This window comes from Leguminivora glycinivorella, chromosome 1 (genome assembly GCF_023078275.1).
Source record: "Leguminivora glycinivorella isolate SPB_JAAS2020 chromosome 1, LegGlyc_1.1, whole genome shotgun sequence".
In the NCBI taxonomy this organism is placed as follows: Eukaryota; Metazoa; Arthropoda; class Insecta; order Lepidoptera; family Tortricidae; genus Leguminivora; species Leguminivora glycinivorella.
The window spans coordinates 19,921,025-19,937,470 of NC_062971.1; the positions used below are offsets into that span (position 1 = coordinate 19,921,025).

The window sequence follows — 16,446 nt, forward strand, 5'->3', positions numbered from 1 at the left end:
AAAATAAGTCTCAAATCATTTAATTAGAAGGACATCCGTATTTAGAAATAAAATCATTACACAAAAAAATGTTTAGCTATGTAATAAATCAGAAATGAAAGGCTTTATCTGTGATATTTACGATTGGACAATACGGGAGCGTTGCCAGGGCAAATATTTAGGCCTTTTGTTCATTTATTGTTTGTTAAACAACGCTGGTATCTATTTCAGAATTGCACTTCATCCTATAATGATATCGGAGTAGTATAAAGTTACCGTCATAGTTGCGTATGGTTAAAATAAACACAAAATTAAATAAGAAAAACTTCTTGTTTTAGTAAAGCAAAAAAAATGAACGTAGGTACTTGACAAGCGACCTCCACAAAAAAAAATACGCAGTTCCACACTCGCGTTCGCGGCGTCGCGCCGGTGTGGAGGGCGCTATAAATGATTGGATGAAATCGGCTCGATAGACAATATTTATAAAGATTCTAAAATTAAATTTATAACGGTTACTTGCACCACGGAAGTATAACTAAAGCATGGAAGCCATGCTAAAATAAGAGCATGGTGACATGAATCTTACTCACAACACACTATTACGTTTTGTTTATGAGCGAATGCAACAAAAATCCGGAACTTCTTTCGTTTTCCCGAAGGTGGTCACTAAACGATTGTCAAGTGGTTGCCTTTTGGTTGCCTTTTAGTAGTTGCAATACGGCTAAATTAAATATGTGTTTATCTTTCACAGTCGGTGTCCACCTTTGACAACTGTACATAGTCGTATTATATTAAGTCAAATATCTCGGCGGTCATCTGGCCGATTTTTAATTATATTGTGTTTATTCCTAATAGATAGTTGATTAACCTGCTATGTTACTATTTGTGATGTGTTCAAGTTCCTTATGTGACTGTGGCCTGTGTGATTAAGGACTGTAATTCACGTACATGGTGAAAAGAAAACTGCCAAGAACATGTAACCTTTCATTAGTGAATTTCGTTCAATTATTGATAATATTATTTGTAGGATCTGAACGAAACATAAAAAACGATATTGATAGTTTATATATAACTAATGCCGTATTAAATTCTGCATAGTTTTATTCATGTTTTTTCGATATTTCTTCAAACTATTTTTAGGTTATGTTTATATCATAGTGATGTGTAAATTGTGTAATTTTTATCGACGTCAGGGATAATAACCCTATCGACATTCATTCCATAAAAAGGACATGAATGTTTATTGGTAGGCATCACGGACCTGGTAATGTAACAGGTCTAGCGAACTCAACCATTAATATTTTTTAGTTTTTCCAGATATTCTCATAGATGATTAAAAGAAACTAAAAATAGTTGAAACTATTGAAATAATAAATTATGTCACCTACACTGCCGTTTGTTTTATTTTCCATTTGGTAGAGAAGATATTATTGAGGTAAGTAGATTCTGAGTGGTGGACTTCACATGAGATAGATGCTAAATAAAAGTATTTTACTTAGGTCTTTGTAGGGTTGCCAACCGTACTATATAATATAGTACTGTACTATATTTTGGCCCAGCGTACTATATTCTATATGAAGCATATAATATAGTACGCAAAAGTACTATATTTTTGGGGTCCATGCCAGTGGCGAATTTACACTAGGGTCAAACCGCCAGGAGCGGCGTTTTGATAATGAAAAAAATTTCGCGCTCGCTCCGCTTGCGCTTTTATACATATTTAACCTTCACTGTACATTTCATTACTTCGTTCTATCCTGCAAATATTGCAGTTACGTATAAAGCCACCGTTGTTTGCAAACATTTGTATTTTTTCCATGATATATTAAAAAACGACATTTCTTAAGGGGATTCTCTACTCCGATGAGCTTCGATTTGAATCCATTGCTATTATGAATATTACGATAGTTTCTGAAGCATATCATATTAACAGATCGTCTTTAAACAAACTAGCATCCCATAATTAGGTACCTACTTCACAGCTCATTGATTCTGTGATATTTAGCATCAAAGTTGAACTATTTTAGGACCGAAACTGGTTCTTTGGTCAAAATTTTTGCCTTAATTAGTTTAAAATTAAAATCGCTTTTGCATTTTTATAAAAGTCTAGATTTCATTGAAGTAAAAATGTATTTAAAAACAATGTCAAATTTCATAAAAAATATAAGTACTTATAATATGGGTATTTTTTTTTATATGGGTCTTGTAAAAAAAGTAAGTAGGTAACTATTGAAATTAAGAATATATAGGTACGTAAGTAAAAATTGCACACCTGTCAATACATTTAGAAAGTGATAGAAGACTCAATATTGCATATTTTTTCGAAATACGCCATATATATTGTTGGTGTTCAATAAAACATTTGGTACATTACATACAATAAATAAACTAGTTATATATTACGCTAAGTAAAACATTCGACAACATGAAAGTTTGCTTTTTTAAAAAAGGTCAAATGTTAAGTTGGTAAATGTGAGCTTGGCAAATAAAACAATAAGTTGGGAAATGAACATTCGGCGGAATAAAATTGCGCGAAACGTGAGTTGCGAAGTGATATTCGGCCATACAACTTTCGACGATACTTAAATAAGAGAACCAATGCAACACAAAACTTGTCAAAAATTGATGAAAACCGAATGGAGCCCCTTAGAGTGGACAGAAAGAACGATCTCTACGACTTGGTTATCGATTATGTGTACCGTACTATATTTTATTTCGGTGTACTGGAATTTTCTAAAATACTATATTTCCCTAAAAAAAAGTTGGCAACCCTAGGTCTTTGTGTAAAGAGAGGAGAATAATGTATTGATTTCTCATATACTCGTATTTTTTACACATACTATTTAGGCCGATATTGCACTATCATCACATAATCACAGACAACATGCCGACTTGCACCACCGAAAATAGAGGGTTAGCCCTCCATTTTATATGGAATTTGACAGTTGACAGCCCACTAAGCGGGTGGTGCAAGTGGCCCTAAACGGTTTTACTCCTTTGATGATGATGATGATGTGATCCTGTTATCCCTCACTAGGGACATAGGGCTCTTAGAAGAATCTTCCACTATTCACGATCCTTTATGTTTTAATGTTATAAATATGCACTTAAATTCATTATTTTAACCTAAGATGATTTGGTAATATTGATATGTTTTACGTGTCATCTATTTTTTACCTGTTGCCAGTAGTAGTTTTCTTTATTTCCTTTGCTCAGACTCAGTAAACAGTGACAGCGCAATTCCTCCAATACAAATAGACAGTGTGCTCAGTCTAGTTATTGACAGGCTCTTAAGATAGTTTCAGCAGGTGTCGCTAGGCGCTTCCCTAAGGAACAATTTACATGATGCAGGAACTCGCTTGCATTGCTTTGTGGTTTGTTTTAACCAGTGATGTGCTGAATTGTATGTAAACTTAATAGTCCGCAATGTAACTAAAATCACATGAGAGTTTTCGCACCGTCTAAAATAGTTTTATTGAAAAAGAAGGAATAAAAACATATGGGCAAAATCCTGCCCAATTTCTGTACAACGTTTCAAATATAAATCTGTGAAATCATTTAAACAAAGAAAACAAATTGCACAGGACACTCGATCAGCGCCATTTTTAGCAATGGAGATAATTTTTTGCCTCATTTTATCCTTTTCTTATTTTTTAGCTTATACTTATATTATCAACGTTCAATGTTTGTACAGCACGCATAAACATACTGTTTTCCTAATACAACCAAACACTATATGGTTTCCCAGAAAACGGTACTCACGTTTCCCTCAACCAAATTGACGCGCCATCCAAATGATTGATTACTGTTTTTTTGTCTCGCCCAGTTATTTTATTGAAATTGATGGCTTGTTCAGTCCGCCAGACAGACGTTTATACTGGGGAGTGATTTCCCCTTTGGAAATGTATTGATAAAACTTGATTAAATTTTAAAGAAAAGTAACTACATAAAATAAGCTGCAACATTTCTAAAAAAAGTTTCATTTCATACTTAGTGCTTACACGTCCTTGTTTCATTGAGAGGGAAAAAATGCCTTCTTTGGGTGTTAGAATTATGACGGTCCATACAAAACATAGGTAATGTATGTTTGAATTGGTTGATTAACAGACTTCACCTTGCTAAATGATTCATATGCTTTTGTTCTCCCTTTTATTACAATTACAAGTAAAACTAATACAAATGTTGAAGGTTTTTTCAGTTAGGAGCAGTTCTTCTAACGTTTACTGATTACGGTAAAAAAAAAAAAACAAATAAATGCCTTATCGTGTTAACTTACTTATACAGTTATTTTATCTTGTTTATGTGTAAAAATAATGATTTAAATGGAGCAATTAAAAGGTTACGACAGTGCTGTAACTCTTTTCAAAGCCTGCGCTGTGAGGCTTCTCGGAGTCTCTTGTACGGTTTCCTACAGTTGCAATAATGAATATTTAAATTGTCTTGTTGCACCAGGAGAATAATCAGGAATAAAAATGACGTATATTCCATCTAAATATAAATAATTGTTCAATAATATGTAGCATCTAATAGGTACATGTTTCGGTCCAGTTATATAAACTGAACTACCTATACGTACCTAATTATTTTTCAAACATCGAATTGTTAATTTTTTTTAATTTTTTTGGGATATAAGAATCTTTAATAAAAAAGTTTAATCGCATTGTAACCAAACCCGGTACCAGATAGGGAGTGGACTTGGGACAATGTCGATTTTAGGTATCTGCATATACAGATGGAACTTTGCAAAATCGGCATGCTCACGTTTAGCACCAGTATTTGACATTCGTTTTTGTGACTCAAGATATGTAGTTAAATAATTCAATTGTTATATTACCTAGTTGTAGTACACAATCCGGTGTAATAACTGCTAAAGGCAATCAATCTAGGCGGCGCGTAATTTACATCAGTCTGTGAATAAGGATCAGACAGCATTTCCCTGTGAGAATTGAGCACAAATTGCTTTTCTTTGAATTTGTGCGCAAATTAACTTCTTTATAGACAAGGCGTTAAAATGATAGACACGGATCAATTTAACTACTAGTTTAATTACTATTGTTAGTACCTATAGGTATAAGTTAGTAGGTATTTATTTTACTTTAGGCAAGTGTAGACAGCTGTTGTTACTTCATAATTATCAATTTATCATTAACACAAAACAAAAATAATAGTACTTTATCCTTAATCCTAAAGGATCCTAGAGCCAAATATTTGGTTTTGCTTTATAACGCATACTTTTAGCAGCAATGAAATGGAACAAATAATAATGTTCTCTATCTATGTAACTATGTTATCCGACATATTTAATAAATGCTTTACTTAAACAGTATTTGTTTTAGATTACATTACTTTGTTAAGTAAAGTCATCTTGAAAAGCTAAATTACACACGGAAAAATGAATACGAATCACATCTTGGTATATGGAAGAAGTCCAAAAAACTTTTCAAAATAATCTAAACTTACCCAGGCTACGGTAAACTTCTACGCTACGTAAGTGAAAAGTTGCAAGCGAAATTACATTACGTTAAAAATATATTTCGCTCTGTAGGGGTGGCAAAGGTAAGAAAATCAGGTGTTTCAATCGCAGAGGGTAATTGTGGGTTGCCTCAAACTTTTTTGCGGGGGCTGAGTAAAATAAAAAGTTGGTATGTACAGTAAAATTTTCGTGAGTCATATAGGTAGGTTAATAAGGCCTTTTAAATTCGTCATGTCTAAGTATGTACATCAGTTGAGAAACGTATACTTTGACTCGATTTAAAACATACGTGTTTGTGTAGTGGATCACTACTTAAGCACAGTATAATAATGAGTACTAACGTACAGCATGGCCACTCCCGCTCCCCGCTGAAAGTGGCGCCCACCCCCTCTCGGCTACCTCACAGATACCGCCTGTCAAAAACGCGAACAGTCGACCTGTCATATTTTACTCATACAAGCATAGTACGCGTTCACCTACACGAGCTTAGACTGTGTGCTAGGAACGCGCCTCTTTCATAATATTTTATCGCCAGTGTCCGAGGTGTACTTAAGTAATTTAAAAATTTTGAATTGATTTGAAATTTGTAGAACTGTATCATTATTTGCTGATAAATATAAGACGTCAGCATACCTATAAAATATTATTCCAGGTCTCTTTAAAGCAAGAGTAAATAGGTATCTCATAGGTAAGCGTGCTCCACCGTAGACCGCATCATCACTTACCATCAGGTGTGATCGTGGTCAAACGTCTACCTATCCACACTAAAAAAAAAAAACTACATAAACCAAAATCCACATGATGTCTTGTTTGAAGGCCTAACACACTCACTAGATTTCATTTTTATATACAAAATCTTCTATCTTCTAAATATATAAAAGAAGAAGCTGACTGACTGACTGACTGACTGACTGACATATCAACGCACAGCCGAAACCGCTGGTCCTAGAGCTTTCAAATTTGGCACGTAGGTTCCTTATATAGTGTAGAGGAGCACTAAGAAAGGATTTTCCAAAATTCACCTCCTAGGGGGGTCAAATGGGGGTTCAAAGTTTGTATGGGGAAACTAGATTAGTTTGACTATTTTATTCGAAACTTCACAAGAAGATTCCTTAAGACATATGACTGAATACGTGTTTCAGGTTTTTTGAAAATTTAACCCCTAAAAGGGTGAAAAGGGGGTGATAAAGTCAAAATATCAATATGGGTATCGTTTTTATGGTTTATCGGGTCGCTGATCATGATAAATACAACGTTTTTAAAATCTAACGAGGCGAAAGTGAAATAACTGCTCCCCTGTTGTGGTGCAATGGGGTTTAAATATCAAAAAAATATATAAAAGTAGATATTGACTGACTGACTGACATATCAACGCACAGCAGAAACCGCTGGTCCTAGAGATGTCAAATTTGGCACGTAGGTTCCTTATATAGTGTAGAGGAGCAATAAGAAAGGATTTTTCAAAATTCGCCTCCTAAGGGGGTCAAATGGGGATTCAAAGTTTGTATGGGGAAACAATGTTAGTTTCACTGTTTTATTCGAAACTTCACAGGAGAGATCCTAAAAACATATGACTAAAGACGTGTTTCAGGTTTTTTGAAAATTTAACCCCTAAAAGGCTGAAAAGGGGGTGATAAAGTCAAAAAAACAATATGGGTATCGTTTTTATGACTAATCGGGTCGCTGATCACGATAAATACAACGCTTTTAAAATCTAATGAGGCGGAAGTGAAATACCTTCTCCCCTGTTGTAGTGTAATGGGGTTTAAATATCAAAAAATATATAAAAGAAGAAACTGACTGACTGACTAACTGAAAAAGTGGTTTACCACTTTTCAATCAATAGAGTCGAAAAGTGGTAAACCACTTTCTTGGCTGACCGTACAGCAAATAGATCAGTTACAATGTCCCCCCCAGTCGAGAATTGCCCCGCTTTACCTTAATCGAAATAATCGCGGACAGATGTACCTACAAAAAAACCTACAGATCCAAATGAAAATCTTATTTTTTTGTAAATGTTTCAATAATAATACTTTTATTACGCGGGCGAAGCCGCGGGTAAAAGCTAGTATACTTATAAATAAGACATGGAAATCATAGGACCGGCTTTAAAGAAAATAAGAAAACTACGTAAAATAGTTTTCCTAATTGCTTTAAATTCAAAACAATTCATGTGCCGACCCTTGAAAATTTCAATACAACTGTATGCAAACAACGAAGCAAACCAACAATGACTTTCCAGTGAAGTCTGCGTCTACAGTTGAATAAATGAACTGTTCATCTGAACAAACCATTGTCTTGTGCAATACGGGGTGCATCCTAACTTTGGGCATGAATCAATATTTGTGGGCCAACATTCGAACAACTTTCATTTTGAGGTTTTACGTCGAGTCGTGTCGAATTCGTTCGAAGACGGCAGGTTTTTGATGTTAGTTTAAAGCTTGCTTTAAAAATGTATACTCAATGGACTCTATTACTTTTACATGATTATATAAAATAGGTTCTTGGAAAACAATTGAACAACAAAACTTTTAAAATATTACATCTATTTACTTAATAGTATTTTATACAATTGTGATATAATACAAAGCTTTTCAGTCGAGTACCATGTTTAGGCCACGAAGCTTGCTGAGTGGCCTAATAGTACGGTACGAGAGTGAAAAGCTTAATTATATCACTATTGTATACAATACTTTTTCTACGAGTCATCATCTTCATCATCAATGGACGGAAATATCATCATTAATGCAAGTTAAAATTAATGTTAATAGAGTCGTTCACCGTCGTATCAACATCAAATTACCTAGCAACCAATTGTTTGTAATAACCGTCTCTGATTGGCCCATAACGCTACAGATAAAAAAAAATGTGTTTCAGATGCAGGAAAATTTGCCAGGTATCGCAAATAAGTATAGAAATTGTATGAAGTTCTATTTTTGAAATTATTACAGTTAACTAAAGTCAACTATAATCTTATTATAATTGAGTCGGAACTGCCATAGAGTATCCAACACTAAAAAGTTGGCACATATAGTTTAGTCTGTGGTGTCCTAATTGACAGATTACAGTCGACAAGTAGAAAAAATCATTTAAAGTAGATATACATGTAATAATGAGGTTGTGGGTGTGGGTGCATCATTATTGATTTATAGAAAAAATACTTACGACCAGAGAGGCTTGATAACAAGCAATCAGATAAATAGTATAAATCATAAAATTGCTGGTAACATTAAAAAACTAAACAGTTATTAATAATATCCACTTACTTATATGCTCCAGTTTGTCGACTAATGAAGATCTGTAATAAAATAAAATATGATAAATAGGTAGCACTACCGACAATCATTGCAAGGAAGTATTCTACTAAAGACAGAATAGTCATTATTTATGTACAGTCAACCAATTTAAATCATAGGCCACTGTAGACTCTTTGCCGAGGATAATGTCGAAAGGAACATTATCCTCGGCAAAGTCGAAGGCCGACGCTCCAGGGGTGGAATACCGCTAAGGTGGGCTGAGACCGTGAAGAAAGCTTGTGGTTCCATGCAGATGGCAGTCCATATGGCCCTAGACCGCGTCAAGTGGAGAGAAATCACTGTTGGTCACGATCCTCAGCCATGAGGGAACGACTGAGAAGAAGAAGAGTAGACTCTTTGCACAGTAAACGTCAATGTGACTTCTTATGGCAAATAGAACATGGTTTAAAAAAGACAGGGTTCTAGAGTGGCTTAGGATTCAAATTTGTTGACTGTGCGTTATATATGCACTTCGTTTATTACTGCAACAAAAATATGAAATAATCTATAATCTATAAATGTGTGCAGAGGGGAAAGCTTTTTTGGGAAACCGACGAAGCGACCCTTGTTCCGGGTCCGGGTCTTTTCTGATGCAAAGGATGTCTATCGCAATTCAGCGTGGGAACGCATCGAGTGTGATGGGCACCTTTGCATCTGAGAGGGCCCGGAACGGGTTTTGTGAATAGTTTTATAGTAATGTTAGTTTTAATAGAGTATTAGCATTTTAATTAGCATTTTTATATTAAGTTGTTTTTCTTTCATTAGCAAACAAAAATACTAATAAATATCTATAAATATAATTATCTATTAAGAGTATTAAGTTACCAAGTAGTGAGAGTTTCTACTAGAAATAACTTTTAAAGTTAAAATATCTAGAGGTAGAAATGTGTAATATTAAGCTAATTTAAGATTTTTTAAGATACAGACATGTAAACTATACTATTTATTAACACTTTGTTACGCAAATGACTTTTTTTCTGTAGATATTTTCATTTACCTAAGTCTTGAACCCTATCTTAAAATAGATTTGCTAATTTTGTATAAACAAATTCACCATTTCTTGGTATAAACATAATTAATTAATTAACAAAATGATCGTCAATATAAGAAGCTTACTGAATTCATTGTCGAGACTTTCTCCATGCAGCAGGCTGGCAAATTATGCGATACAGAAAACAAGGAATTTCCTCGCTAGAAGCTCACATTGCCTTATAAACGAGACATACAGAAGGAAGCTTTGTGTAACCAGCCAGAGACAATGGTTATAGAGGAGTATCGTCAAAGTAAAATTTGTAGTAGCAGTGCATTTAATGCAATCTGTCGACAAAGGATTAAAACAAAACTGTTAAAACCTCAGTTTTGATAATTTGACCTAAATGTTAATGCTAAGTTACCTATTAAAATTGTTAAATATTTAGAAAGTGTATTGCCATCTAAACGTAAATATTTTTTCCTTGTAGTTTTCTAGTAAATACGTCATTTTCTCGGAGTTACATAATATATCTTTTCTCGAGTTTGATCTTTAGTTTCATTTCAGTAAATAATATGAGTTATAATTTTTAAGAAATCTGTACAATAGGCGCAATTAACGCCATTATAGGTATATGACTGATGAGTCAACGTTAAGGCACCTTAAAAAAACATCTATCTGCCATTAATCTTTATTATTGCGTGAAACTTATGTTTTTATATTGGTTTATAAAATAATGAAGTCATGTAATCAAAAACCCTCATGTAATCCCGCAAGTATATAGATGGCTAGAGGATTCTATATCAATGTGTAGTTATAAAAGGACGTTTGCTTCTCTGCTGAACAGTGTGTAAGAACATATAAGTCTCATCGGGGTTTTTAATCGGCTTACCGCTTCAGCGCGGCAGCCACTCGAAAAAGCACCACTCAATGGGTATTATTACTAACTACAGTTACTTAGGCGGACTAACTTAAATTCTACATAGTACAATTAGTAATGCAGCAGAACTTACATATTGCTCAGTTATAAAAATATCATTAGATTGTAAAACGTGCAATCTTATTGGCATATCCAACATTAGGTAACGCTTGGCGGCGGCCGTTAGGACGAATTTGAGTTTATAAGATAGCAGCTACAATCATGAAGCTTAAAAATTCAAATTAATTATCGTAGTATTGGCAATACAATGCCTCGAAAGAAGATAATCATTCTTTAATAAAGTGAATCAATGTGGCTTATCCCGTTGTATGGGCTATTCCGCCTAAGCGCGTATATTTTGTAAGTTTTCAATTCATAGGTAAAAAATTCGATGTCCTCTTGATTGTTGAAACTATGTATAAAGCTGAAGCAATTGCTGATTGGTGAATGATTAGTTAATTACATAATGTATGTAGCTTTCGTAGCGAAAGAATGCTTCAATTATAATATTATCACCGTATCACACAACTTACTTGAATTTAGATATCTTAGTAATTTCATCATATTACTTAAAAGGAAAGAGGATCTTAGTCGTTTCTTAGAAAACCTTCATTTATTCGAAATTTTATAAGATATGTAAATAAGAAATAATTTAAAATTATCTCTGTACCCATACAGGCGACGGTTCGCTCGGCGCTAGGACATACGTCATTATAACCCCACATCCGAACCCTAACGAGAGATGAGCCAGAAACGCTGACACTAGCGTACGGTAATCACCCTGTATAAGCGCCTGAGTTAAGTTGCAACCTTAAGCATGAGCGGAGCGAGATCAGAACAAAAACTCAACTACCTAAGTCAACATTGTTTCCATTACAACATAGCGGAATAAGTAAGGGAAGACTTTTAACTCCATACATCAGCGGGTAAAAACGCATTTTAAAATATATAGGATATATAAATAGGATTTTTGACCTTGTCACTACTTTTAAAAAATCTCGTATCTCACGCTGTTCCTCAAAGTTCAAACGCAGTAAGTCTATATTATGCATTCCATACATACTTACTACAATTTTCTTTTCATTGACAGACGAAGATACAAGTTTTTTTTAAAAGTAGTGACGATTTACTGATGTAGCGCATTGGACTCTTCATTCATCGCGACATCTATTGACAAGTAGCAGTACTGATAATTTACGCTATTTGACGCGGGATTGACACGTGAATGTCGCTAGATGTCACTACAAATAACCCGCATTTACTGATGTATGGAGTCACAACTCTTCACTTACTTATTCCTCTATGATTAAAATGAATATAATTAATTTGCTCATATTTCTTTCGCGGGGCAGTGGTTAATAGTTATACTTATACCGGGTGCCCGGTAATTAATGGACAACCTTTTAACCACCAAGAGGGCACCTTATACTGGTCCAGAAAATCGACTTTAAGGTTTAGTAAAAGTCGCCTGGTTTTCGAGATTTTCACACTTTTTAAAATTTTAATACTACCAAAAATTTTAAAGTGTGAAAATCTCGAAAACCAGGCGACTTTTACTAAACCTTAATGTCGATTTTCTGGACCAGTATAAGGTGCCCTCTTGGTGGTTAAAAGGTTGTCCATTAATTACCGGGCACCCTGTATATCTGCCCCGCCACTGAGTGAGTAGGACAGGCATATGATTTTGTACCTGAGATGGAGATTAGAGAGTTATGAGGCGAGGAAAATTCTACGAACTAGGCTTTGCCTATTTAGGCACATTAACTATTTTTTCTACTCCTGAACTGTTATTCGTCATTTACAGGGTCGTGCATAGATCTTTAAAACCCTACATAAAAGTCTATTCCCCAAAGCCAGCGTCCATCGGCTTTCCGCGCATGCGCGCAGTATCGAAAAAACTGAAAACGCATTGTTTGGCTCTGTAACCATGGCAACGCATTGTTATAACGATACTGCGCGCGTGCGCGGGAAGACTTTGGGCAGCTAAGCTGACAGTGCAAACCTTTGCGTCAAAGTACAGGAAACAGTGTGAATTTCACCAAAGTTATTCAAGAAAACTATTAAAAACTAAGTGCATGGTCGTAGAAAAAGTATTGTATGCAACGGTGTTTAACTGAGTCAAAAAATACTCGTGGCGTCTTAATAACAATTTTCGGCTTCGCCTCAAATTGTTACCCACGCCACTCGTCTTTTTTAACCTCCTTTAAACGCCTGTTGCATAAAATACTATAAGTATAAACTGTTTATAAAGTTATTTAGTAACTAAATAAACAACCTGTAAAACTGTTTATTTTAAGCAATCGCTCGCAATTATATCCACCTTCCCCGTCAATGAAACATCACCCTAAAAGGAGCGAAATGCTCCGTATCAGCTAAACTCAACTTCTCGCCAGAGGGTGCTTTTGCCTTTATTCATTATTTGATCCCAGGAAACATCTGTCGTCACTTTTCTTTACAAAACGATTAGAAGATATTAATCAGTTATAAATGGGCTCGACATTTTGACGGAAATTTCAAATATTTTGGCGAACATCATCGAGAATTTTGCCTTCGTAACTTTACGAATTAAGAAATATAAGTAATGCTTGCAAGCGTTTTGAAATTAAGACTATTAATAAAACTGTATAAAAAAGTCTAATTACAATAATTAGAATAAGCAATATTTTGAGTTGCAGGCGTCCATAGGAGACGCTTTCCACCGACGTCGTATAAAAAAAAATAGCGAGAGTTGACTCCGCAGACAAACTATGTAGTACTTAAATAGTTTTGTGGAATATTTAAAATAATGTTCTTGTCCACATGCGTAGTAATTGAAAAAAAAATAAATATGTAATATAATAGAGGCGTCCTCTGATATTTGTGAGCTCTTTGTCCGCTCCGAACTATCAGATGGCGACTATAACATGCTGCCTAGTGTTTAGCAAACGTGTGTACAGTCAACCAATTAGAATCCGACGAAGCCAATCTAGAACCCTGTCGTATTGACAACGTGCTTTATCTGCTAAAGAATTCAGTTTAACATTTACTGTGAAAGAGTTCTACAGTGTCCTAGGATTCACTCACTCAAAAATCGGCCCCCTGAACGCAAGCATACGCATGTTCATTCTGACGAGCGAATTTCGGTCGACGGAAGCCGATCTATAGGTTTATAGGTTTGGGAAGGCTACAAGATTAAAAAAAAAAACTTTTTTTATAATATTCCTAGGTCGCATTGAGCCATTTAATAAGTGTCATGGAAATTATGAATGCAACATACAACTTATTATAACAATGAAAATCGTTTGCTCACCTTTATACGACGAATATAATATCCAAATAGGACAGAATAATTTTTTAAACTTAAATCACCTGTACAATATAAACACTAAAATTTCGCACGATCTCAAACGAGATTTTTAATCAAAAAGACTACATAAAATATAAAAAAACACACAACACAAAAGAATTACAAAAATTTTAGTCACATTGCTCGGCCATTTATCTTACAACTGAAAGTAATGCTATATGTCAGGTTGTTTTTTCAAATCTTATCAAATGTCGCAGTGGCCAGTGTTTTCAGTTGAGGTTATATGTATTATGCTCATTGTTTAAAAATGTATGGATCTTAGTAAAAAGTTTAAGTTAATATAGAGTGACGAGCATTACCTGCAGGGCAATTTATTATGGTCGCGCGATAAATGATAAAACATCGTGCCGTCTCTATCGCACTTACAATTGTTTGATGTTTTATCATTTATCGCGCGACCATAATTGCCTGCCTGGACATAACGGATATGAATCAGAATTATAATTAATATCAATTCCGAATTATTGATGACTCAATATTATGAATTATGATCCAGCCAATCCAGCCATAGATAAAAAAGATTGGATCTACCATAGATTTAACAATAAGGTTTACGACCATACTAGCATAGAGTATATTGGATAGAATATACTGAGCCTTATTACCAAAGATATAAATGAACACTTATTACCCAAAGATACGACTATACGTAGATCGTAGATGACGAGCAAAGATAATAGAATTTAGTCTATGACGTCATCATGGCACCACCATAGACTAAGGTGAAATTCTATTATCTTTGGGCATCACTTTTAAATTACGTCAATATCACTCAATATATTTGACTGTTATCCAGGTTGCTTTATTGTTTAGCAAAAATTCATATAATTTTCACAGTTAGAAATAACGGTACAAGATCAAGTAGAGCAGCTATAATCTGTCAGTATAATGGTATGCTTCATGAGAGTACAGGATGATATAAGGTTTTTAAGGTTTTTTAGTTCCTGCTTTATACCTTCGATCAATAGAGATTAGAAAGGAACATATAATTATAAACTCCATACTTCGGACTATTTTTTCTCATCCTCATCGCACTGACAAGTATTGGTTTAGTTCAAGAATCTTATATACATGGATGTTCCACGCCGAACATTACTTTGAAGCCAGAAAATTTGACCTTGAATTACGTCACGCCGGTCTTGCATCTCTTTCTTTAGGGTGTCCATGATTAAGCATACATTAGGGATATCCCGCGGAATTTGACGTATTACATCTCTCGACACAGGCTTAAAACCTTTGAACCTCCGTTTTGACAATATTCTCAGCTTGATATGATATTGATATGTGTTAAAATGTCAAATATTAATATTAGCGCCATCTATCTGAGCGTACCTACCCCAAAGGTGTATCGCCATCTAGCTCACCGTACCTTTTTCTGTATGGTTTTGAGGTACGTTTTTTTCTTAGACTTTATCTGTCTATACGGAGTTACATAAGTATTTGTCTTTTACTAACTGACACCTGTGGTTATTAAAGGTCACTTTAAACCATCACAATAATATTTTGGTAGTAACTACTGGGAAAACTAATCCCAGTAGCTATCAACCCCGGTGTGGTAATTAACAATGTGGGGGAAATTCCAGTAGTTAGGACAGGTAAAAACTTGGTGGTAACTAGTGGGAATAGCCACAAAAATATGAGGGAAGTATTTGTCAATGGGGAAATAATGAAATACTAGGACGTTTTAAAACAGTATCTTTATTTTTAAGCGCCGCCCCAAATCTCAAGGAAGGTGGTTCTCAATTCGTACGTATTTCAATTCTCTTCGCATGTATATATGTATCTCAATTTAATGTTTATGCCACGATATATCCGTCGTTACTGGACTGATTTTTAAAATTTCTTTCTGTGTCATAATCTTCAGGCTTAAAGTGCAAATCTGCAAATTGTCGAACGCTCTGAAACGTTTCCTTTTATCGGTACAATCGACAGCCAACAGCCAATGCTGCCTCCTTCCTTCATCTTTTGGAACACTGAAAAGTTTAATATTATTCATGTTAATTGTAAAGACATAAATTATATAAAGTTGGTATTATTATACTGTGATATGAACTATGAACATAGAAACCGTACCAAGTTGATAGATTTAGCTCCATTCAATAAGAGTAAATACCATGCAAGAAAAAAGATTGGTCACCCTAGTCGTAAAACCACACATAGCATTATTTTTCTTTAAAGGTCATATTTATCGTTCTAAACCTATTCGTGGGAATTTTGATATAATTTGAGACAATGAAAACAATATAATGATAAGAACTAACCAAGATTACAAGCAAAATAGAAGAAAATTTATTGCCAGTGAGGTTTATGAACATTTTGGTAAAATAAGTACTTACTTGTGAAATTTTACGTCGGATTTCGGTTTCCATTTACTTCCACAATGGTTCACTATGCAATACATAGCTCAGAACTTAAGTAAATCGTCGAAAAACGTTTATTTTGCAAAATAAATCTCTGAATCGG

The 16,446-nt window shown here is 34.5% G+C and overlaps 1 protein-coding gene across 1 annotated transcript in view; it reads right to left on the minus strand.

Annotated features, from left to right (window-relative positions):
* LOC125226690 (CUGBP Elav-like family member 2) overlaps positions 1 to 16,446 on the minus strand; it is a 276,900-nt gene that overhangs the window by 248,329 nt on the left and 12,125 nt on the right. Inside the window, exon 2 of the mRNA XM_048130789.1 lies at positions 8,719 to 8,750. The gene's annotated coding sequence lies outside the window, so the exon portion shown is untranslated. The remainder of the gene's footprint in view (positions 1 to 8,718; positions 8,751 to 16,446) is intronic.